Here is a 26358-nt window from a genome sequence, read left to right on the forward strand (position 1 = left end):
AAAGACTTGAAGAGACCCAGAAAGTCTGGTCTTTATCATAGAGGGCAAAAAAGGATAGATCAGCACTCTGCCTGATGGCAGTGACAATACTGAGGCCTGGCAGACAGGCATTCTGTGGTATTACACCAAGGAAAAAAGATAAATATAATGGCCATATTTGGCAAAAAGAACCAGCTGTAGAGCAGAAAGGTAGTCTGAACTTAACTCACAAGTGATCCACATTTCTCAACTTGTGAGCAGAGGCCTGTGGCAGACAGCCATCTTGTAGAGGTCGCAACTGAGTTCATTGCTGTGAAAACCCTAGAGTGCCTACCATGTGGTCCAGGGTGACCCTGGTGGAATGCTATTGAAATAGGCACAGAGAATATTATACACAAAGAGATACAGAAGGGAGTGTAACCTGCTTTCCTTTTGAGTCTGGTAGTGAGGACAACCAGTTGAAGAGGTTGGGAGATTGAATGGGAACAAGTGATTGCTTGAGAGAACTGGACCTTGGAAGGTCACAGTTGTGTGAGCGTACTAAACAGGATCTGATGTACCCCCATCCCCACCACCTGAGATGTTTGGTCCCTCCACCCTATAAGTAGAAATCTTAGTAATTTCCAAAGATCCAGACACAAAACAGTGACAGACATCTGCCAGGCCCTAGTGGTATGTCCATCTGATCTGTCCAGAGTAGATTTCAGCCAAGATAATATCTCATGCAGAGCTTGGTGTCTGATGCTTAAACTTTCACTTAAAACTCCAAAAATCAGCAGCACTCTGGGAGTACCTTAATTAATGTGTCAAGAGTAAACTCAAGAGGATGGTACTTTTCTCATTCCATGCTACCAAGTACTGATGAGCAGGAAATCTGAGAATCATTTAAGTGAGTTTTAGCCCCTGACTACTCCAGCTGAAGGCATGGCAAGTGACCCAAAAGAAGGGGATTAATAGCCCCCAGCCCTTCCTCTTTCCATTGGATGAATAGCTGAAGAAGATATGGTAAGAAGTGCAAATTGGTATAGATAGTGAGTCTGCTTTTATCTACAGATTTGATGGCCTTTATACTAAAAACCTGAGCATATTATAATTACCACATGTGCCTGCCTCTCCTCTTGACCCCTGGCCTCCATATTCACTGACATCATCTTCTGCTCAGTGGTCAGCTACAACTCTTTTCCTCCTTCAATAGACAGGGATAAAGGTTTCCCCTCATGATACACCACTAGATTGTGGGTCATGACATGCACAAAATGTTCCTTGCAGGGTTGTTGTGAAAAGAAAAATGAAGAGTGTGTTAGAAAATCATTGGCTTTGTTTGGTTTTTCTGCATAGAATTTCAAGGACTCAGATCCACAGAGAATCTAGAGAGTACCTGAAAGGAGTTCCTCTGGTGCTGAAGAAATAGGTCATTTTGTAGAGCACTTGCCTAGGATGCTCAAGGACTGCAGTTCGAATCCCATGCCACTCAGGGAAAAAGAAATAAAAAATTAAAAACCTCTTCTGAATATGCCAACCCTCCCTGCTCTTGACTTTTTCTCCTCTTTTCATCAACTGAATCAGCACAGTTGAAAAAGTACCAGTTGGACGCACAAGCATTTTCCAATCAGACTTTCAGCATGTCGCTGTGGTAAAAGTTAGAAGTGCTTCCCCAGTCACCTGCATTGCTTAAGAGGAGGTGTTCTTGGAGATGAGTCAACTCTCAGGAACTGATAGGTGGTTTGTTCTCATGAGTATGCTTATGAGCAAGTTTTTGAAGAAGATAATGCTCACCAGGTTGCAATGGCAGGAATCAACTACTCAGTTGTTAAGACCCAGTACATCTGTGCTATAGTGTTTTTGTTTTGGTCATACACAAAACCTTTATACATGTGCTTGCTTTGGCAGCACATATACTAAAATTGGAATGCTACAGATAATAGCATGGCACTGTGCAAGATTGACACACAAATTCATGAAGCATTCCATATTTTTAATCAGTTAATAAAAATATGAAGATGCATGCTTTTTATCTTCACTTTCCCAAAGCATTAAAATAAAGATATTTCTCAAAAGCAAATCCACCACCAAAAATGTATACAATTCTGGGATTTCATAAATAAAAGCCAGAGATATTACTTTAACCACTGAATCAAATTACTACTTATCCCAAATTATTAAGATCCATTATTTGTGTGTGTGTGTGTGTGTGTGTGTTGTGTTGCATGTGCTGAGGGCCACACCTCAGTCCTTGCACCTGGTAAGAAAGCATTCTACCACTGAGCTCTACCCTCAACCCCAAGACCATTTTTAAGTAAGTAATTCAAAAACTGCTAACATAAACCATTTTTGCCAGCTAGTTGGAGAACTAAAGGAAAAACATACCAGTTATCAATTCTATCTTTATAAGGATTCATATGAGAAAGATATTGAATTACCTGGTTTTCTCTAATGGTAGCAATGTGAGAAAATTCCATTAAAAAATTAACAATGGCTTTGGCATAGAAGAAAATGAAAAGGAAACTACCTCCCTGAAATTTTAAATGCTTCCTAATTACAAAGATACTAACAACAAACACTCACTTGGTTTCTTAAAAGAGGCCAGGATAGAATAAACAAACCACTTTCAGTATCTTTTTTAAAACTTAAAATTTTTGTGCTCTGTAACTGAGTTGTTAAGGAGTACACATAGAGGGACTACAATTTCTTCTGTTTTCCGAAGTGTATATAGTGAATTTTAAGATAAAGGGGAAAGTAAGGATGGTATTTATTATTGGCCTTAAGCCAACTGGATTTCCTCTTAACCCATCTTCTGAATTTCCTCATGACATGCACAGAAATAGGCAGCAAGTTTTGTCATAAGAGAACAAGGATAGCAGCATGTATTTGACAGGTCTTTTTGACCTCAGGTCTTCTGTAAATCATTTGATGAATAGTTAGCCATCAGAACAAAGAAACAGAACTACTTTGGAAGCGAGATACTATTTAACCATTCATTAGGCTGTTATAGGAAGAGCCCCAAAGTCCCCAAGAATCAAAGTAGCAATGGGTGAGAGTTTGTCAATCTAACATGGCCTATTGGGCAAGAAGGGCCCAGCACTGAGGAGAATTTATAAGGGTCTGGGTGATTGATAGTAGCCAGTGGCAGAAAAGGCTGTCCTCGTGAATTCCCCAAGCTTGTAGAGAAGTACATTAGTTTTGGTTAAAACATGCTGCTTAGAGGGAAACAGAGGAAATACAAGAGGACCTCTGTTTTGTAAATATTGGGATCAGAGGAAATAGATGAGGACTTCTGTTTTGTAAATATTTGGGGAAATAGAACATGTAGGTAAAATGCTGGTTTTAACCCAGTGAGAATGTCTGATGACCACCATGTGCAATTCTGGCAATGTAGCCATTTCCAAGTTGATGTTTTGAGAACTGACTTTCCTTGTGTTTTTTCAGGTACAAAGGGGTCAGTATGAAGTTCAAAGGACATAACTTTTTCCTGGTGACTTGGAAAACCTGGCCATTGAGACCCAGGGTGGCCCAAAAAAGCATGAAGTAAGTGACTGAGTGCTGGTGAGTACCAAGAACTGGCAAGAATTTTGTTCTTAGGATTAGATACACACACACCTGGCAAAGGTACCCAGTGTCCTGCCAGCCTGAAAGTATTTCCTCTTTCACATCTCTTGGAACAGCCTGACCAAAAAGTCAGTGGTCCCATTCAAAGGGAACTAAAGGAAGTGTTGAAGTTGGATGTTTTAGAAACAACCAATGAATTAATGAGAACTCGATTTTTTTCCTAAAATTTCAAAGCAAATTTCTCATGGTAAACTAAATGACTCAAGCCTTATTTTGGCTAATGATTAATAAATATTTTATTTGACCTTAGATAATTATATATTACTCAGAAAATACCACCTATCAAGATTTCCCTCAAACTGGCTATCCAGTTTTTAGCTTCAACAATATTTCAAAAGTTGACCAAAAGGGCTGGGGTTGTAGCTCAGTGGTAGAGCACTTGCCTAGCATGTTGTCAGACACTGGGTTTTGATCCTCAGTACCACATAAAATAAGTAAATAAAAAAAGATATTGAGTCCACATAAAAATTTAATTAAAAAAAAGTTGCCCATGACACAGGATTTGCACTACTTCTAGCAGTGTCTTTGCTACAAATCCCTTGGTCATCTTAGGAAATTTCAATGTCATGGAAATTACTAGGGAAAAAAAAACAGACTACCAGAGGAAATAAAGATGCTTCTTTCCTCCACAGGTATCTCCCCTAAGTAAGAAACATGATGGAGAAGATGAGTGCCATGCATCTGATTCCCAAGGACAAGCTTCTGATTCAGAAAAAAATTACAGTGGTTGATGCTTTACATGAAATACCAGTGAAAAAAGGTAGATAATCGATCTCACAGCCACTCAAAAGAATGACTAGTGCTTTTGCTTAATAAACAGAACCAAGAATCAAAGCATCAAACACAACTATTAATAAAAGTTCAGTAAAGTCAGGAATCCCCAAGGAAATTAAGTATGCCATTAAAATGTAGAAAAAGAGTATTTGGATGGCTGACAAAGGCCAATATTATGACTTAGAGGCTTTCAATTTGTTTTATGTAGAGTCAAAACACAAACCTGACTGTAATGGCTTCTGTTTCCCATAAGTTTTTCTACCTATGTGGCATTTTTGAATGAGAGCTGGACCACAGAAGAAAATTCCTTAGTCTTGCTGGACCTCATCTTGGTGTTTGTGAGATGTCCTCTTCCAGGCCTATAATAAGGTCCTCTTTTTTTTTTTTTTTTTTTTCTGCAGTGCTGGGGATCAAGCCCAGGGCCATAGTGCTTGCAAGATAAGGCCTCTACCAACTGAGCTATCTTCCCAGCCCTTAATGTTCTCTTTTGTACATAGGCCAATACAGCAGAACTACCATCCATATCTAACATTGTATAGCTAAAATTCCTCATAGGACTTCAGCATTTCATTTATACTATTTATCCCAATGTTTTCATTGTGCTTTTTTAAAGAGATGGGGTCCTGCTATGTTGCCCAGGCTGACCTTGAACACCAGGGTTCAAAAGACCCTCCTGCTGCAGCCTCCAAAGTAGCTGGGACTGAGTCCAAGTGCACATCACCATGTCCTACCCTTTATTCCTGAATTTTAGCATCTTTATTTATCTGTAACACTGAACTAATTGCTAATCAGAAAGTCAACCATGTCCATATATGTAACTAATTGTTATCTTTTAACAGGTGAAGAGGCTGAACTATAAACCTAAAAAAATACTACTCAACAATAGCTAAAAGTAGTCACAGATAACTACAACCCTGTTCTTGCCTAGTAACAAGTTTCTGTAATCCAATCCACTAATGCTTTAGTTATATTCACTTGTTTTAACACAGAGAAATACCAATTAAAGAAAACACATCAAGACTATCTAGAAGACTTTATTGTCCATTTACAGAAGAAAAGCATGCATATCATTAAACAAAACAAATAAAATGTTTTCTATCACAACTCAATATATTGTCATTCTTTTAAAGCTATATCATAGAAATAAGACAGGTATTTTGTTATTTTTCCTGGTACTATGGATAGAAGCCAGGGGTACTCCACCATTGAGCTATATCCCCAGTTCTTTTTATTCATTTATTTATTTATGGAGTCTTGCTAAGTTGTTGAGGCTGACCTTGAGCTTTCCATTCTCCTGCCTCAGCCTCCCACATTGCTGGGATTGTGGTCCTGTACCACTGTGCCCAGCAAGACATGGGCATTTACAGGAATCTGGTTGAGAATCCTTTAAAGACCTAAACACTCATCATTTGAGGTGCAATGCTCATAGATATAAGTTCCTGGAACAACAGCTTGCATGCATAAGGCATTCACACCAAAGAAATCTGAAAAGAAAAATAAATATTAATTAGTAGGACTGTATGTAGTGTCCCCACTTCTCTAACCTCAGAAAAAGGTAAGGATTTGATACTACAGATGACAAGTGAACAAGCAGCACTGAAGTGTTCACCTCTCCTGCCACCATGCTTCAGGGTACTTCTTTCCCCTAACCAGGCTCTGCGATGTTTTATAGTCTTTTTTTTTTTTTGCCAGACACAATTTGTATTCACCCTCCTCAAAAGGTTTAAGAAAAACTTGTTTAAAATTTCTGTGCAAGGAAGTCCTTATTATTTCAAACCCACAAAAAGCCTGGATAAATTATCAAACTTCCACTGACTTGGAAAAACCAGTTTTTTTTTTTTTTTTCCTTTTGTAAAACTAGGCATCTCACAGAGGTTATGTTACCAAAATTAGGAAAAGGTCAACCTGTTCCACCATACTCAGTCTGCCTGGATCAATAACCCAACATGATTATATCTTAAAAATGATCAAGTCTATACACACCTATGTTTTATTGTGACAACCCCTGCATTCACATGTATGGGTCCTGGTGTTAGCAATTGCCATTATTCCACAAAGATTGCAAACATATACCTGATATGGATCTGATGCCTCAAACTTTCTCTTACAAACTGGAGTGCTCTATGGGCAATCTGTTAATCTTGTTTGATTTCTCCATTGCAGGCCATCATCACTTTTGAGGGGAAAACATCAGATTATTTTGTACTTATTTTTTTATTATAAACACCACCTTTACTAACAGCAAAGGTTAAGGATAATATTAATAAAGAAAGAGACTCCAGCCTTGATTTATATACCCTAGTGTTATGGTTATATGTGGCATCCCCAAAAAGTTCATGTGTGAGACAATACAAGAAGGTTCAGAGGAGAAACAATTAGATTGTAGGAATCTTAACCCAATCAGTGAATTAATCCCCTAATAGCAGTTATTGGACTGGTAACTGAAGTGGTGGGGTGTAGCTGGAGGAGGTGGGAATTGGGGGTATGGCTTTTGGGTATATTTTTGTATCTGGCAAGAGGAGTCTCTCTGCTACCTGCTCACCAAGTAAGCTGCTTCCCCTCTGCTACACTCTTCTTCCATGATGTACTGCCTCACATTGAGCTCCCAAGGAATGAAGATGGCCTTCTAAGGAATAAGACCTTTGAAACTGCGAGTACTCAAATAAACTTTTCCTCCTCTATAATTGTTCTGGTCAGATTTTTATTTACAGCAGCAAAAACAGCTGACTAAAACACCTAGGATTTTCTCTGCTGGTAGGAAAGAGAGAAGCCTAACAACCATTTGATGTTCATTAGAAGGTACTCAAATTGAATAAATACATTATATCTCAAGTACAGCATGTAATATTCCTCATAAAATACATGATGTATAGGCTCATTGTGTTATCATTTTACATTCTAGAATTCAACTCTACATTCAAAAGTGAATTACAAAAGTAAATCTAAACAAAGCAAGTTCTCAATGAATGAGTCTCCCAGGAAGGAACACCTGAAATGATAAATGTAATGTTGGCAAATGCAATAGAAAAACAGGTGAATTATTATAGGTTTCCCCAACACAGAATGAAATACATTGTGCCAGAGAATGATAACAATTTCTTAACATAAAATACATAAAACAAAACAAATGGGTTTACAGTATTTCAAAGAAAAAAAAGTTCCCGCTGATGAGCCTCTGGAACAGGACTCCCCTATGTGTTTCTCCAAAAGAAAAGTCATTATTCAGTTTTGAAGAATACTGAACAATGAACTCAATATTTTGAAAACTGTCAAATAAAGGAAAAGAATCAAGCATTTATCCTGTGTTTACCACAGGAACTACATACCAGGTGCCTACTTAAAGAAACAAGAAGCAAAGTTTGAGAAGTAGATCAGCTAATGTAAAAGGAATAATAAGAATTAGAATCTCATGAGTTTGCAAGCCCTTTTTCATCAAGGAATTAAAGGCAATGATCAATAGTAGCTACTAAAATTATAAAAAGGTGAACAGACACTGTAAGTATATAATACCACCTAAGAGATATTAGTGTCAAAACCTAAAGCCTGAGGCCAGGAATGGTGGCACATGACTGTAATTTCAGAAATTTGATACCCTGAGACAGGAGATTGCAAGTTCAAGGCCAGCCTCAGCAATTAAGTGAGATCCTGTCTCAAAATACAAAGAGCTAGGGGTGCAGCTCAGTGCTACTGCACACTGAGTTCAATGTCTGGTACATTTAAAAAAAAAAACTCATACCCTAAGTATCATCAAAACTTTAGATCAAATTAGCTCTTTATAGAACAACATAGCTGTGAGATGTTATCAGCAAAACCCAGATTATTTGAAACCTTCCAAAATAAATAGTCTTATTTCTTCAAATATCTACAAAAAGAAGAGGATAGAGGTCAATCTCTAGATTATTTTTAAAAAGGGCTTAAGAAACATATCAATTGCAAAACAAGACCTTATTTGCATCCTGATTAAAAACAAAAGACTTCCAACGACATTCCTCATAGAAATAGAAAAAGCAATCATGAAATTCTTTTGGAAAAATAAGAAACCCAGAGTAGTCAAAGCAATCTTTAGCAAGAAGAGTGAAGCAGGAGGCATCACAGTACCAGACCTTAAACTACACTACGGAGCTACAGTAACAAAAACATCATGATACTGGCACCAAAATAGACAGGTAGACCAATGGTACAAAATAGAAGACACAGAGACAAACCCACATAAATACAGTTATCTCATACTAGACAAAGGCCCCAAAAGCATACATTGAAGAAAAGATAGCCTCTTCAACAAATGGTGCTTGGAAAACTGGAAATCCATGTGCAGCAAAATGAAATTAAACCTCTATCTCAGCCTGCACAAAACTCAACTCAAAGTGGATCAAGGACCTAGGAATTAGACCAGAGAACCTGCATCTAATATAAGAAAATAGGCCCAAATCTCCCTTGTGTTGGCTTAGGATCTGGCTTCCTTAACAAGACTCCTAAAGCACAAGAAGTAAAATGAAGGATCTATAAATGGAGTGGATTCAAACTAAAAAGTTTCTTCTCAGTAACATGAAGAACAAGTCTACCAAATGGGAGAAAATCTTTACCACACACACATCAGATGGAGCAGAATCTCCAGAATATATAAAGAACTCACAAAACTTAACACCAAAAATCATCAAATAACCCAATCAATAAATGGGCTAAGGAATTGAACAGACACTTCACAGAGAAATGCAATCAATCATGAAACATGAAAAAATGTTCTTCATCCCTTGCAATTAGAGAAATGCAAATCAAACTTGCTCTAAGACTTCATCTCACTCCAGTCAGGATGGCAATTATCAAGAATACTAGCAACAATAAATGTCAAGGATGTGGGAGAAAAGGAGCACTCATACATTGCTGGTAGGACTGAAAATTGGTGCCACTACTCTGGAGAGCACTATGGAGATTCCTTACAAAACCTGGAATGGATCCACCATTTGACCCAGTTATTCCACTCCATGGTCTATACCCAAAGGACCTAAAATCAGCATATTACAGGGACACAGTAACATCATTTATAGCACCCTAATTCACAATAGCTCTTCAATAGATAATAAATGATAAAGAAACTGTGGCATATATTTACCACAATGGAATATTATTCAGTCTTAAAAAAGGATGAAATTATGGCATTTGCAGGTAAATGGATGGAGCCAGGGAATATCATCATAAGCAAAATAAACCAATCCCAAAACACCAAAAGCCAAATGTTTTCTTGTGATATGTGGATAGTGATCCATAATGGGAGTGAGAGAACTTTAGTTTGGGCAGAGGGGAGTGAGGGGAGGAAGGAGGTATGGGGATCGAAAAGATGGTGGAATGAGACAGACATTATTATCCTATGTACATGTATGATTGCATGAATAGTTTGACTGCATTGTGTATAACCAAAGAAATGAAAAGTTGTGCTAAAAAAAAACTGCTTAAAGAATTATGTAATCATTGCAAATCTGATCTCATATTTAGTAATACTAAGAAGGTTAAGGTCTTCTTAAAATGTACTAATCTTTTAGAATAGAGTATCTTAAAGTGTGCTCTGTAGGCCTCCTGAGAATCAAAAATATTTTTATACAAATACAATGTATTATTTGCCTATTTCACTGTGTTAACATTTGTACTGATAATGCAAAAAGTGAATAAAACTAGTGACACCATAGCATAAATCAAGGCAGTGGAATCAAACTTTACCAGCAGTTCTATTTGCATTCAAGTAAAGGTCAGTCTTACTTAAGAATGTCTTTGTGTGTGTATGTGGGGGGGGAGGTGCTGAAGATTCAAACAAGGGCATCATGCATGCTAGGCAAGCACTCTACCAACTGAATTACATTTCCAGCCCAAGAATGTCCTTAATGAAACAGTAAAAATGATTATCAAAACCTGATCATGGAATACTCATCTTTTAAATTTTTCAACCAAAAAGAAAGTCCTCAAAACATGTATCCACTATATCATGAAGATGGCTGTCCTGCAGAAAAGGACTTGCACAATTCTGAACAAGTCACTTTCCTCATAAGAACACAACATCTTTTCTACCTGAAATCCAGATGACACCAACAATGTTATCAATAACATTCACAACAATGTTAATTCAAACTTAGATATCTAGCAAAGAAATCAAACAAAATTAACAAAGTGAACTTTTCAAGAATAACAATTTTAACTCTCTCCTTATTCTCACTCACTTTCTCTCCTCATTCTCTCACTCTCTCACTCACTCTCACTCACTCTTACTCTCACTCTCACTCTCTCTCTTATTTTCTCTCTCTCTCTTTCACCCAGTGGGCAGACACTGCCCATCCACTTAATAAAATCTCTTGCATGAAAAAAAAAAAAAAGAATAACAGTTTTAAGTATCTGCTGAAAATCATGAGTAAAAATTGACCTAACAGGTCTGGTGTTGTTTCTCAGTGGTAAAGTGCTTGCCTGGCATGTGTGAGTCACTGGGGCTCAATCCTCAGCACCACATAAAAATAAATACACAAAATAAAGGTATTTATACATCTACAAACAAAAAAATTAAAAATTTTTGACCTAAGCAAAAAAAAAAATCAGAATTTTAGAAAACCACCCACAACAAAGGGCTTGATACTTCTCCATAAATGCTTTCCTAAATGACATCAGTAGTGATATTAACAAATAATTTTTTTAACACACACACATATGTGTAATAAAATGTGTCAACATGTGAAATTCTGTATACCTCAGTGAATCATTATTTTTCAAATGACCAATTATGATGCTTCAAAAGTATGCATTTGAGAAAAAAAAACTATATTTGTAAAAGATGCATTTGAAGCACACAACAAATCAATGGTGTTTAGATTCTATGTCATGACTAACCTTTAAGTTACTACAATTTGTAGTGTTGATGTCACATCAAAAAATAAATGCAATTACCTGAAAAAATCAAAATATCCCTCCCCTTTCTAACCAGGTATCTTCATGAGATCGGATATTCTTCATGTACTTAAATTTATTTTTAAAACATTACAATACTGCAATGGAACTAATACAGAAGGGGCCAGAAAACTCAAGGTTTTATTTTTGGTGCTGGGGACTGCATACCTTTTTATATGGTTGGGCTTTTTGTTGTTGTTGTTTTTTAAACCAGGTATCTTTTAAAAAGCCAGCTCATTAAAGAAATGTATTCAAGATGTTATGAAATTTTCTAAAGTTTTTCTGTGAGCTGCTGGTTCTACCCTCCTTTCCACCTTGTGCTGTTTCCCAGTTATGCTTCAAGATTCAGTTCAGATGTTACCACCTAAAGATTTATTTTCACCCTCTAAAGCTGTGATAAAACCTTTCTCCAGCATTCCAACAGAGCAGGTGTGGGGGTCTTTTATGATACTGTACCATGTTGTAGATACCTGCTCACATCCATCTACAAGTGTAGTTAGTAAACTACCAAAGATCAGGGATCTTGTTTTATTCATCTTTCCAGCTCTACAGTGTAGGAGAGTACCTGACACATCCCAATAGTAATTCACTGAACTGACATTGTAGTGTGGCATCATTTATCATATCAAAGCTCAGGGTATAGGAGGTTTATATAAATGAATGTTACTCTGCTAGATGCTGATGAACTACTTGAGGGTTGGTAAAGAGACTTATTCAAGTTGTGAACCCAGCATCCAAAACATCAACTATACACTGAAATTTTTAATGAATTAAAAGGAACTAGAAATTTAACTTTGCTATGTGGCAGTATCCTAGAATTTCATAGAGCATCTAGAATTTAGGAATTTGAATTTGCTATCTGAATGCCAAATCCATCAGGTAATGCCAATATACCTCAAAAGGGAGTATATACCCCATAAGCCCATAAAGCTAGATAAGTACATTATAGCTTTAAAAATCTCACAGGAAAAGAAATCTATATGACATGTTGGTGAAGGTCTGTAATTGTGGCAACTTGGGAGGCTGAGACAGGAGGTTCTCAAGTTTGAGGCCAGTCTTGGCAATTTAGCAAGACCCTGTACCAAATTAAAATAAAAAAGGACACTGGGTGTAATGTCACATTCCTGTAATCCCAGGGGCTTGGGAGGCTGAGTCAGAAAACCCCAAGTTCAAGGCCATCCTCTGCAACTTAGCAAGGCCCTATCTCAAAATAAAAAACAAAAGGGCTTGAAATATAGTTTGACACCCTGGATGCAATCTCCAATTGACACCCTGGATGCAATCTCCAATTAACAAAAATGAAAACAGTAAAGCAAATATAAAAATGTATTTAAAAAAATGCCTAATGAGCCTTTTAAAAGCTTTTTCTTGATATTCCAGTTGAGATTAGCGACTGCATTCACTACATTATAAACTCTGAAGTACCATGCATTTTCAACAAATAAAGGGGATATCTATTTTTTTCTCTGGATCAGCTTCTAATATGGAATTTTTAATATTTTTCTTTTTTGGAATTTTTTAAATACACAAAGCTTTGCTAACACATACTGTCTCATCTCCTATGTAGCTACTCTTTTAAATATCTTGAGTTTCTAAACTGTAAGTCAAAAAATTCTTTCCTCTTTGTTATGCTAATAGCTAAAGAAAAATATCAGTTTCATAATTTAAAACTAGTGATTTAAATCTAGTGATTTCATACTGAGAACAAAATAAAAATCAAAACAATTTACAGTAAATAAATTAAAGAAACTACTAGTCCTATAACATTTTTTCTATGAATCCTATAGTCATAGTTGACACCCACACCTGAAATACTTCAGCTCTGGCTTGATGAGCTTTCTTTTGGTCACCCCAGTTTCCAGCAGCTGAAGACTATTTTAAGCCATGAGATATTATTCTTGTTTTAATTGCCAACTCCAAGTTAAAGTCCTTTCCTCGATCAATAAATTTCTGTGCATAGATTCCCACTTCTTTCAGCAAATTCTTAAACATACTGACAAAATGGTATTGCTTTAAATGTGTTAGTATCTACAAAATTCATTCTTAACAAGGACAATATTGCCCACAAGTGGTTGAAAATGGTTGTGGCAGGGCACAAAACCAAACCAAAACAAAACAAAAACACCCACACACACACACACATATATATATATATAGTATATACACCTATGTGGCAATTAAGAAAATGTGTCAAAAGAGTCTAAGTAGGACAATAACAAAAAAATCTGAAAAATACTAATTTATAACAAACTGACAAAACCTGTTCAAAAACTAATGTTAATAATTTTTTGTAATGCCTACGTGTTTTGCTGTTAAAAATAATTTTTCTGAAAGTTCACTATAGAAAATATGGGAAATATAGAAACATCAAGAATAAAATTTAAGGCCAAATTACATTGTTATATTGTGTTCATAAAGGAATATGTAACAACAAATATCATTATGTACAACTATAATGCACCAACCAAAAACATAGAGAGGGCTGGTGTTGTGGCTCAGTGGTGGAGTGCTTGCCTAGTCCATGTGAGGCATTGTGTTGTATAGTCAACATCACATAAGAAAATAAATAAGTTATTGTGTTCATCCACAACTAAATATATTTTTTTAAACATGGGGGAAAGGGTGTCGGTTCTGCTGTTTAGGTCCGGCTCTGTGGTACCAGCCCTTCCCCATGGCTGACCGTGAGGAGTTTCATGTTTCTTCACCTCCCCCACTGCCTCCCTCTTCTCCTTCTTCAGATGTTTCATCAGCATCCTCCCCCAGTGTCCCAGTGAGTTTGGGCTGGCCAATTTTAAGCAGAAGCAGTGACCGAACTGTGGGCCCACTGGGGGAAGTGGAGCTGTAGATCAGAGATGCAGCATTTTCTCTAACCAAACTTCTTAAAGCCACACCTGCAGGATCAGCTCAAGTGGAAGAGCTTGCCCTCAAATGTACAGAAAATGCACGTTTCCTTAAAAACTTGGCAGGACCTCTTGAAAGAAGGCTATGATTCTTTTAAACCTAACAACTGATTTGGCCTGATTTGGACAGTGTAACATCCTTCTTAACATACATTTTTTGCAAATGTATTGCAAAATAGGATGATCACTCAGCAGTTTGGTATACTCAGAATGAATATTTTCTGGATTTTATGAAAGAAGAATGCTGATATTTTTGATTCAGACCAGTATTAATTTATTCTTAAATACTTTCTGTCCTCTAAACTTCTGTAGAATCCTTTATGGAAGCCAATTCCATTAGTAGATAATTAATGTTAATAGTGCTACCAGTAGCATACTACACAGATCAAGATGCAAGAATGGTAGACTTTGAAGTTGAGCTTCATTTTATGGTCCAAAGGAGTTAACTAAGGTTGCCTATGCTGGATCCAACTCCATTAGGGTAAATTCTCCAAAACCTATGATTGAGTCTTGTTTTTATATCCTTAGCACCTGAAACAGTGTCGCACAACACTTGCTAAATCCTTCTTGAAAAAAAAGACTTGACAAACATAATTAAAAGCTTTTTTCCTTCATATTTTTAGCATGAAGACTGTAATTGTTTCTCTAAAAATGTATAAATCTGAACTTCATTGACTTGAAGGTAAACATTCTCTTTTGTAATTGGGATTTGAACTTTGTTAGTAGTTTTTAAAAATACAATTTTTTTAACCTATGAAGATGCTTTTTAAAAAAGCATGAGAGAAAATGAAAGCATGTCAAGAGAGAATGCATGTTTTTGCCCTATTTATTTTTATGGTTAATTGCTCTCATTCTTAATATTTCTTATATTTTACATTTTTGTATATTTGACTGCTTGCTATAAAATACTTTATCAGGGGCTGGGGAGATATCTCAGTTGTTAGAGTGCTTGCCTTGCATGCACAAGGCCATGGGTTTGATCCCCAGCACTGCAAAAAAAAAAAAAAAAAAAAAAAACCTTATCAAATTTGTGACTCAGTACTAAGTAGCAAGTTATTTGCATAATAATTCTAAAGAAATTGCTTTGTTTCCATTTTATCAAATTTAAATGACGTATTATTAATCTCAGTGACAGTGTTGTATTTTATGTGTCCTGTATCTTATATTGCTTTTTGGTGGTTTTTGTCATATGTCAACTATTAAGCCAACTTTGATGCTTTGATGCTCTACTACATTATAATTTTTTAAACATATTTGATGTGGCATCTTAATTCTTTGTAGATATGGAGATGTGTCCAGAAGTATATTCCTAAGCTCCAGAGTGGGGGCAATGCAAGGGGACATATGAATGGGTAAAGAACAGTCTTTTTCAGATTATTAGGTCATAGACCTTCATTAATTTTTTTAGTTCAAGATCACACATATTGTGTGATTTTTATACCAAAGAGATGCTCATTTCAGTATCATAAAAATATTTTTCTTTTAAGTTTCTGAAAGTTGCAGTTTTAAAATATATAAAAATAAAATTTATTAAAAGCAAAAAATAATAATAATAATGAACAAATAAATAAACATAGGGGAAAAATGAAAAGTCAGGTGTGGTGGTGCATGCCTATAATCCCAACATCTTTGGAGGCTAAGACAGGAGGATCAGAAGTTTGAGGCCAGCCTTAGCCAATTTAGCAAGGCTCTGGGCAACTTAGTGAGACTCTGTCTCAAAGAATTAAAAGGGTTGGGGATATAGCTCAGTGGTAAAAGTCCCCTGTCTAAAATTCCCAGTACCAAAAGAAAAAAGAAAAAATGTAAAATCCCAATGCTCAAAGAAATGATCACTGGTAACATTTTTATACATTTTTCTCTAGTTCATGTTTGTATACTTTAAGAGAAGATACAAAACAAGACTAATAAAATTTTCAGTATCAGCACTTAGAAAATCAATGCATGGCTGGGAATATAGCTCAGTGCTACAGTGCATGTCTTGCATGCACAAGGCCCAGGTTCAATCCTCAGCACTGCAAAGAAAAAATAAATGAAGAAGAAGAAAGAAAATCAAGGAAATGTATTATTTTCTCAAACATTCCTCAAGGTTACCAGAGGAATAAAGAAAATATGCACTGCTGGGCACAGTGTCACATGCCTATAATCCCTGCTCCTTGGTGGCTGAAGGAACAGGATCACAAGTTCAAGGCCAGCCTCAGCAGCTAGCAAGATAAACATAAAAAGAACTGGGAATGCAGTTCAGTGGTAAAGTGCCCCAGGGTCCAATCCTAGCATTAAAAAATATAAATAAACAAACATAAACAAGAGATACGCTGTGCTTACAAACATCATTCCCAGATATGAACACAAACTAAATCTGAGCAAGTAGCAAAGAGAACCTAGCAAGTTTCAGAGGTACATCATATGGTACCAAGATGGTTTAGCAACTCCAAGTGTAATGAAACAATCTATAATCAATCTCCTTATTTCAACAATTTTCTTCTGTAACATTTTACCCTCTAAAAAAGAACTCAAGTAGTGGCCCAGCAAGATCCAATCTTTTGTTTCCATAGTGATCTCTGTCATCGAGTTCTCTTGTACCCAAAGTGGCTAGAAGTAACCTATAAACCATATATCTTAAAAAAAAAAAGAAAGAAAAAAGAAGTAAAATAAAAAGGCTGGGGATATAGCTCAGTTGGTAGAATGCTTGCCTTGCATTCAATCCCCAGCACCACAAAAAAAAAAACAAAAAGTGAAAAAAAAAACATTGTTTTTGTTTCTGCCCCAATAATATTTATCAGAAAACATCATTCTTTACATTTAGTTTTAAGCAAAACACTCTATCTCAACCACATCTTAGTAGAGAACTTAAAACAATAAAATTTAAAATATCCCAAGAAATATACTTTTTTGTTCTCAAAAAATCACTAACACCAACATGAGGAAGCATTTTTTTTTGTAAGACTTCTTTTGCATATTTAATTCTTTTCTCTTTAGTAATGCCAGGCATTGCCCCTCTCGAACCAATGAAATTTAATGCAACATTCTGTTCTCGAATGACAAAATCTTCATCAAGAGAAGGTTTAACCTGTCAAATAATTTATATAGAAATTTTCAAATTCATATTTTCACCTCAAAATGAGTCAGCTCTCATTTAACTTAATAACATGCCAGATATTCCTATAAACATAATCAAATATGTAAGTGTTTTTAGGAAATCAGGAATTATAAAAATCTTAGAACTAGAAGAACCACCTCAAAGGGCTGGGGATGTAGATTAGTGGTAAAACACTCCCAGGTTAAATCCCTGGTACCAAAACAAATAAACAAACAAACAAAAATGCAATGAATGATTCTGAATTGGATTCTGAACTAAGAAAAAAATAATATTAAATATAATTTTGGAGCTGGGTGTGGTGGGGCACTCAGGAGGCTGAAGCAGGAAGATTCCAAGTTCCAGGTCAGCCTAGACAACTTTGCAAGTCTGTCTCAAAATATACAGAAAGATATGGGAGTTGGGGAGTGGCTTAGCAGTAGAACAGTTGCCTACCATGCTTAAGTCCCTGAGCTTGATCCCCAGCACTGCACACACTCACTCATTCATTCACACACACACACACACAAATGAGGCTGTGGCTCAGTAGTATAATGCCCCTGAATTCAATCCCCTACACAAGGGAGAGGAAGAACTAGCAAATACAACTAGCAAATACATGAGTAAGATCTGCATATTCATTGTATTACATCTACATTAAATTTCTTGATTTTAGTAATTATACCATGATTATGTAAGTGAATATCTTGGATCTTAGGAAACAAACTAAAGTATTAGGAGTAAAGAGGCATAATACCTGTTAACTTACTCTCAAATGGTCCAGAAAAAAAGTCACATGTATGTATAGATAGAATAATAAATCAAATGTAGGCAAGTTAACAACTAAATTTGAGTGAAGAACACAGAGTCCTCGGCACTACTCTAGCAACTGTTCTCTAAGTTTGTAATTCCTACAAAACAAAAAGTTTTTTCTTTTCCTCAAAATAAAAAGAAATAAAGGTATCAACTACTCTTTTTCCTTTTTACTAAATTACACTAGACTAGTGTACTTTTATAATTTTTCTTACTGCTTTCTTCATGAGGCTGCCATTGAACTTTTGGCTCTCTCTACCTTTCATGTCTATGTTGTATGGAACTGTCAGCAGAGAGGCCTAGACAGGAAAGACTTTCACTACACATGAAATTTGTGACAGTCAAATTGCTCTTCACAGATTTCTGCTGTTTTAGGGTTTGTTTGTTTTGTGACCAGGGATTGAACCCAGGAGCACTTAACCACTGAGCCATACCAACAGTCATTTTTTTATACTTTGTTTAAAGACAGGATCTTGCTGAGTTGCTTAAGGTCTCACTGAGTTGCCGAGGCTGGCTTTGAACTTTCCATCCTCTTGCCGCACTCTCTGGAGCTGCTGGGATTAGAGGCATGCACCACCATGCCCAGCTCTTCTATGTTTTAAGGTTAACAACAATTAGTACCTCTAAATTTCTTATCAGACACTATGAATATATTGTTTTCATATTACAATTTCCATCATCTCTGGATCTCCACAATCATAAGTAATATGTTCTAGGATATCTCTATCAGACACAAAACCTAATTCTCTGAACACAATAATGATGGGAACTTCTTGCTTGATATATGTGCTGAACAATAGCACTTTTTTTTGCACCCTAGAAAAATAAAATACCATTAGAACACAAATATACAAGAGTTCAGAGAAATATAAAAGCACCAAGAAAACCATTTAAATTCCAGCTACTCAGATGGCTGAGGCAGGATGTTTATAAGTTTGAGGTCAGCCTTGGCAAAGTCCAAACCGGTCTCCACAACTTAGCAAAATCCTGTCTCAAAATAAAAAATAAAAAGGGAAAGAGGTATAGTTCAGTGGTAAAGTACCTCTAAGTTCAATCCCTAATACCACCAAACAAAAAGAAAATTTTTAATTCCCCAAAAAATGGGAGACAGCAAGCAAACCATTTAAGTTCATATATTTCATAAAATCATGTCTCCTCATACTCTGAGGAACCTCCTACAACTGCTTTACAAAACTGCTTAAGTAAGTTAACTAATTTTACAGACAACCTGGTCATTTAAACCATATAGAACTTCCATTCTCATCCATCTGCCTGTCAAGATTCTCTAAGAATTAAACAAATACCACACCTGGAAATGACTTTTGGCTGGCAAAGAATATAAATACAGTTGATACCTTTCTATCCCCTCCCCCCTGGGGGTTGGGGGGTCTTGGGAAGAAAAAAATAGATGAGCAGTAAAAGAGCAAAAACATGAATAGACAAATACAGAAAAAGCTAAGTACATGATAAAAACTAAATATTAAATCAGAGCCAATCTGTGAGTGCTATGGTTTAGATGCGATGTCCCCCAAAGTTCACGTGTGAGACAATGTAAGGTTTGGAGAAAAAATGATTGGGTTATATCCTTAACCTAATCAGTGAATTAATCCAGATAGGGATTAACTGAATGGTAACTGAAATGGCAGGGTATGGCTGGAGGAGGCAGAAATTGGGGCGTGGCTTTGGGTATCTGGTGAGTGGAGTCTCTCTCTCTGCTTTCTGATAACCATGTAGGCTGTTTCCCTGGGCCCCACTCTTCTGCCATAAAGTTCTTCCTCACATCAAGCCCCAAGGAATGGAGCCAGAATTCTACAGACTAAGACCTCTGAAATCGTAAGCCCCCAACCTTTTCCTCCCCTACAATTGTGCTGGTCATTCCTTTAGTCACAGCAGCATAAAAGCTGACTAAAATAGTGAAGTATCTTCTTGTTTGAATACCACTTCAAAACTAACAAACAGCCTCTTACATACAAGTTTCTCTTTTCCAATTTCTTCCAAAGGACTGGGGATATAGTTAGTAGTAGAGCACTCCTGGGTCCTTTCCCAAGTACCACAAAGAAAAATAAAAGCTTATGATAGAATCCCTAAGTAAGCTATAAAAGAGTGGCTTATACTCTTTTGCTTTTCTGCCAGCCCCTACTTCCCATATCAGGGATTATGTGGGCCTTTGTGGGCATTCTACCACATCCTTAGACCAACCTCTCCCCTTTATTATTTTTGAGACAAGGTCTTGCTAAGTTTCTCAGGCTGACCTCACACTTATGATTATCCTGCTTCAGTCTCCCAGGTTGCTAGAATTATACATATGTGTCACTGTGCCTGGCTCTATGGCTATTTGTGCTTGCTCTCTGTGTCAGCTGAATGGAGAGGACCACATGGCAAGAAACAGAGAGGATTCCAACCAACAGCCAGTAAAGACCTGAAAATGTCCAATGACCAGTAAGGAACTGAATCCTGTCAACAACCATGTGAATATGCTTGGGATGACTGCAGCCTAGGCAAACACCTTGACTATCACCTTATGAGAGACACTCAGTCAGAGGACATAGTTAAGCTACACCCAGATTCCTGATCCACAGAAACTACAAGATGATAAATGTTTCTGTTGGAGTAATCTGTTACATGGTAATAATAATAATATCTAACACATAATACCAATTACATGCTCCAGAGAACCTTTTTTTGACTAAGAATGCAAAACAAGACACAAAGGAATGAAAAAAAAGCAACATATCATATCCCAGACCATACCTGCCCTCCTCTTGCCAGCATGCTAACCCATATAGTACTGGTAGTTGGGAAGAATTCTCCAGACATGACCTACACTCTCCTGTGGAGGCATATTTAGAATTCTTTTTGGCAAACACATAGACTGTATTTGTTGCCATTTTCTCTTGGGCAATAAGAACCTATATGTGCAATAAGAAAGTTATAGCCATGAAATCAAAGGGTCATTGAAGAACAAAGAGTCAAATGTGCACCTTAATTTAAATTGATTATAAAGATTGACAGAGAAACAGCAATTCTTGAAATTTGCAAACTCCATGTTGCATTAAATGCTTTGTAAAAATGTATAACTCTAATAAATGATGAAATGCTAGTTTATATTATATTCATCTAAATAAGCTTAAGTTTAGCTGTCACACCATAAATATTTTAAATCCACTTTCTGGCTACCCTGTATGAAAGTCTACTTTTTCATTTCTAATTTAATAATTTAATTTTAACTATCATTTTGTAATGTTTTAAAATAATGTTACTGTACCTTTTTAGATCCATTAATAATGAAATAGCCACCAGGATCCAAGGGACATTCATTTAACTCACAAAGATCATGATCTGTTAAGTCATTCAACAGGCAGTAAGTTTAATGCAACATAATTGGAATTTTTTCTATAAGTTTTCTGATGCTGAGCCTGAAGTTGTTCTTCACCTTCTTTAATAATTGTTTTTGTTATGCAAACATAAAGTGGAGCAGAATACCTTTGAAAATAGAAGTAGGTCACAGTTGAGCAATAGTAGGGTATTTACTAAAACATAAATCCTCAACTGGTTAACATATATTTTCTGAATTCTATTTCAGTAACAGCTGATGACAAAAAATATATATTTCTTACATGAGATTTCTTAATCTGGTCTCATTTGGCATCATTGGAGAAGGAGCACCATATCTTTTCCAATGGGTAGGTTTGGAGAGGTAAATTTGCTCAAATTTCAACAAATCCATTGGCTAAAATTAAACAAGAAACAGAAAAATGGCAAATAAATTTTCCCATAAACACTTTATTGATTCTGACATTAATAAATGACATTAATATTTTAAGTAAAATTAGTCCTTCAAACTGGCAAAATTAGTCTATTATTGATATGAGGACTCTTCAAAGTCAATATACGCACTACATATATGTATAGTTTTACACCTAATGCTTTCTTAAGGCAGAAATAAAATGACTTAATATGCCATAGGTACATAAAAGCTGCATACAGGTTTACATCAGTCAAAACAAATTTTATTAATGATCTATACAATTTCATACCCCTCTCTCTGGTTAAGGTAAAAAGTACAAAATGATCAGAGAACAAAAATAAATTGACATTTAGAACTTCTCAAATCTAATCAATAGAATATTAGAAAAAATAAACCTAACTCTTCCACTAAACAAACAAAAAATAAAAAATAAAAGGGCAGACAAAGTGGCACATGCCTATAGCCCCAGTGACTCAGGAGGCTGAGACAAGAAGATGGCAAGTTCAAGGACAGCCTCAGAAACTTAGCAAACTCCTAAGCAACTTAGTGAAATCCAGTCTCAAAATTGTACAAAAAAATTTAAAAGGCTTGGGATATAGTTCAGTGGAAAAGCACCCTTGTGTTAAATTCACAGTACCAGACACACACACACACACACACACACACACACACACACACACACACACCAAAAGAAAAATCCTAATCATTCTCATTCTGTATAAAGTACTAATCACTTCCAATCCTGGCTGACTATAGCTCAGCCCACAGCAAAATGCAAAGAAATAAAAAGTTCTCAATTAAACATCTGCTGCCTAACTAAACAAGATCCATGAATATAACTCTTCAGAGAGAAACAGATACAGGATTTCTCTCTATATCAAATCTCATAGAAGATGGAACTAAGCAGACCCTTTCCTCGTGGAAAATTATTGATATCCAAGGCTCCCAAGCTGGAATAGATAAATGGAAAAGAGAATTGGTAGGAGTATTGAACCAAGGGGAAGGAACACTCCATTCCTTTTGTCCATTGTCACTTTAGTTTAGGAAACTATGTTAGACTATTCTAAGATTTTCAACAACTTCCAGAATCCTTCCCTTTCAAATAAATACCATTTCCAAAGTGACCTTTCTTAAATAATGCTTTATGCATATTCTCTGATAATTTTTCAATAATTCCTCACATCATCGAAAATCTCTGACAATCTGGCTCCACCTTACCATCAAATAAGACCTAAAACAGAAACTGGACTGGGTGCAGTGGCACACACCTGTGATCCCAGCAACTTGAGTGGCTGAGACAAAGACTGCCTGGGCAACTCATTAAGGCTCTATCTCAAAATGAAATAAAGAGAGCTGGGAATAAAGCTCAATGGTAGAGGACTTGCCTCACTACAGATGAGGCCCTGGGTTAAATACCTAGTATTATGGGGTGGGATGTGGGGGGAAGATAAATTAAAATTTAGAGGTTGATTGCAGTGGTTCCCATCCCATTTTCAAACCAAATACATCAAATACTTTCTTGTGGAAATGCCTAAGCCTTTTTCTCCTCTGCTCTTCTTTTCTATTAAGCTCTGATAACTAAGCTTTAGAGATCACTTCTACTGGAATTTTGAATATGCTGTTATAGTATTGTCTCTCTACTTATGCATAAACCATGAAGAAAAAAATGAGAAAAAAAGAAACCTTATGTTCCTTTTTCCATCACAGCCCCTGAAATGTCAATTACTTTTGCTGTTAAGAGCAAAATTCTGTGAAGGATGTCCTATTAGAATGAAATCAAACCAGCCCTTTTAATATAAGCTATGGAGAAATAAGACTGAAATGGCTAGAAATTACCACTTTCCCCACTATCTAACTCTACCTCATTTTGCTTTACAGTTTACCCTGTTAATCAAAGTTCAATATTATCCCACATTTGCCTCTCTACGTTTCTAAAACTGGGGACAGTCAATGCATTATTTTGGACTTTACAATCATTATATAAAACTAAAATCACACATTTAACAATGTTATAATTTTAAGTTATAATTTTAACAATGTTAAAAAATGCACATATGAGAATAAAACTTTAAAGAACTGAAAAAATAAAAAGGGCTAATAAGTTTTGATGATTTTCCTTTTTGTCTTTTATTTGTACTTTGAGAACAGTCTCCCCTTCTTACACAGGCTGGGCTAAAACTGGAGATCCTCCAGCCTCAGCCTCTGAAGTAACTAGGATTACAGACAGGCACCCCCACATTCAGCTTGTGGTTTTCTTTTTTTCAGTCTCATATTGTTATGATAATGCATCCCATGTAATAAACAAAAAATCAGGAGAAGTCCTCCTAACACTTTTTCTTATCCAGTCATGATGGCACTGCCTGTAATCCTAGCTACTTGGAAGTCTAAGTCAGGATGGTTTTCAGGTTTGAAGACAATCCTTTCAATGAGAAAGAGTTTCTTAATATAAAATAAAAAGGGGTTGGAACATAGCTCAGGTGACGAGTGCCTTCCTAGCATATACAAGTCCTGGGTGCAAGCCCTAGAATTGGAAGGGGAGAAAAGAGACAAAAAGTAAAATTATCTAAAGTACTTATTTCTGGGTTGCTTCTCTTTTTTGTTCATCTTTGACTTCCTTCTTCCCAAATATTAAATATCCCCATCTGCATAAGGATTAGGGTTTTGACTAATTTACAAAAGCACATCTCTAGTAACAATACACCAGAAGTTGACTAAAGATGCTATAAGTACACTGCTAAAAACTCTTACTGACTTTTAACCTTTAAGCCAAGTGCAAGCAGGGCTGAAATTTCAAACTATCTTCTATCCATGGAACTTATTAGAATTGAAAGAATGGATATTTTTTTAAGCTGTCTGTTTTATCTTAACTCCCTAAGGTCACCCTCCCAGTTATCTCAACTCCCTAAGGTCTCCCTCCCATTGTCTCAACTCCCTAAGGTCACCCTCCCAGTAATGGGAACAAAGCCCTTAAAGCTGTTCCAGGAAACAGCCCCAAACAGAGAGTAAAAGAGTAAATTGAGCCTGATAGCCAGATAGTGCTCAAACAGTAGGATTACCAGAAACTATTGACCAGAATCTATGCCCTGTTGTAAAACATTGTGAAGCATGTTGTATGTTATCAGCAAACCCAGACCCCCTTTGAAATTTCCCAGCAGCTTTGTTCCCCTTTTCCCTTTCATGTGTGACCACTCCCAATGTGTGGTCTCTGCCTTTATAAACCTAAAAGATTTTCTGCTAGGGACTCCACTCCTCCAGTTGAGTCCGAGCACGCTGGAATAAACACCTCTTGTGATTTGCATCAAGTGACGCCTCCTGCGGTTGATTGGGGTTGCCGTGGATCCATGGGACAGAGTTGGGGTTTTCTTTTTGGGGGCCTTACACTTGGGGGCTTGTCTGGGATAAGACGGCCCCCCTCATCCGCAGAGTCGACCTTGGAGGTAAGAAGGGGTACCCCAAAGTTGTCTGTTTTTGTCTTGTGTTTTGTTAGTTGGTCTGGTTCTGTGAGCGCGCTTTCGGTTTCGGTGGCAACCGTTCGGTGACTCGTGAGAGTGACTGAACAGTGGTTGGTAGATGTGCCTGGGGGGCCACAGGTTGCAGCCCTGGGGGATGCCCTAAGGGTGGAGGAGAGCCAGGGATGCCTGGTAGTCTCCGTTGGTAAGGACGCTGATGGGGTTCAATTGGTGGATCAGAGATTGGTGCCCGTCTGTATCTGGTTCAGTTGTGTGTTTGTGGCGGAGGCGGAGGAAGAGTTGGAAGAACTGCGGGGCTCTCGGCCCGGGCTACTCTCCGGTGGACCCCAAAGTTTCCTTCTCTGGACTCCCCCTCCCAACAGCCCTGAAGGGTAACTTAGCAAAGAAGCTTCAGTCTCAAAAGTAATGAAAAATAAGGTCTCATAATTTTAACATCCAACCTGTCCTGATGAGATGGCTACAATGCCTTAGATACAAAGTTTCTATTAAAACCTGTTAAATCCTTCCAGATCTCAGTCAAGGCTTACATTGAAATATAAATAAAAGAAGCCTAAAGGCTCAGTAGGAGACCGGTCTCAAACCCAGGGAAAGAAAAGGTAAAAAGTGTCTTTAAAACTCCAGCAAAGTAAATGCTATGGTACTTTACTAAAGTAATTAATGGCCATATCATTTTTCCAGGACTCTTGTTTTTTTAATTATATGTTTTCTTGAGCTCATGATTTTTTAATCAGTTCTATTTTTATTCAACTAGAGTTTTTGAACATCTGTTACATTGCAATGGAGAATCACCTCTAAAGTTACAAGGACTTGATTTTGTGTTATTTGTATGTCGTGCTGTCTAATGTCATGTTTTGTCTGTATCAAAACTGAGCGCTCCTAAAATTAAGATTTAAAAATGGATCCAGATACTTTTAATTCACGTGATTTAAAAAGGTTCAAATTGGGTAAACTAATAATAGTAAAATGTCTTTGAAAATAACTCAAGTCTCTAGGTGGTCAAGCTAATGAAATATTGATGTTAATAAAGTGTCTAATATCAATTGTTTCTAGGACTTTTCTTCAACAGGACAGAGA

General features: G+C 36.6%; 3 long non-coding RNA genes and 1 pseudogene across 4 annotated transcripts in view; 3 read left to right on the forward strand and 1 right to left on the reverse strand.

The window, feature by feature from the left end:
• Positions 1-26358, forward strand: part of LOC306652524 — a 1123790-nt gene that overhangs the window by 842374 nt on the left and 255058 nt on the right. The window lies entirely within an intron of this gene.
• On the forward strand, positions 4180-5382 carry LOC306652509. Its single transcript, XR_013761429.1, has 2 exons — positions 4180-4345; positions 5199-5382. It is a non-coding gene; the product is annotated as an uncharacterized lncRNA (long non-coding RNA).
• LOC306652530 (renal cancer differentiation gene 1 protein-like) lies at positions 13872-14347 on the forward strand (annotated as a pseudogene). Its single transcript has one exon. The product of its transcript is annotated as a renal cancer differentiation gene 1 protein-like (transcript).
• LOC306652533 lies at positions 18851-21811 on the reverse strand. The gene is made up of 3 exons (XR_013761438.1): positions 21394-21811; positions 20818-20975; positions 18851-18882 (listed from the first exon to the last, which is right to left on the reverse strand). It is a non-coding gene; the product is annotated as an uncharacterized lncRNA (long non-coding RNA).

The sequence above is a fragment of the Sciurus vulgaris genome (genome assembly GCF_902686455.1).
Source record: "Sciurus vulgaris genome assembly, contig: HiC_scaffold_261_arrow_ctg1, whole genome shotgun sequence".
In the NCBI taxonomy this organism is placed as follows: domain Eukaryota; kingdom Metazoa; phylum Chordata; class Mammalia; order Rodentia; family Sciuridae; genus Sciurus; species Sciurus vulgaris.